The sequence below is a fragment of the Vipera ursinii genome, assembly GCF_947247035.1.
Source record: "Vipera ursinii genome assembly, chromosome: 6".
Classification (NCBI taxonomy): domain Eukaryota; kingdom Metazoa; phylum Chordata; class Lepidosauria; order Squamata; family Viperidae; genus Vipera; species Vipera ursinii.
The window spans coordinates 2,453,745-2,453,965 of NC_139515.1; positions in this window are offsets into that span (position 1 = coordinate 2,453,745).

The following is a 221-nucleotide window of genomic DNA, read 5'->3' on the forward strand; positions in this document are numbered from 1 at the left end:
TCCCGCGGAAGGCGCGATGGAGCTGGGCAGCTTTCTAGGTCATCTTGCCCCTCCCGGCTCCCTTCCGCGGACTGAGCCGCGCTCCTTCCTTAACGGGAGCGACCCCAACTCCAGGCCTGTCCCGTCCGCCCCAGCGAGCGTCCCCCTCGGAGACCCTCTCCCCACCCGGGACCTTTCTCTGAACCGGCTCCAAGAGAGAGAGAGAGGGGGGGGAGAGGGGA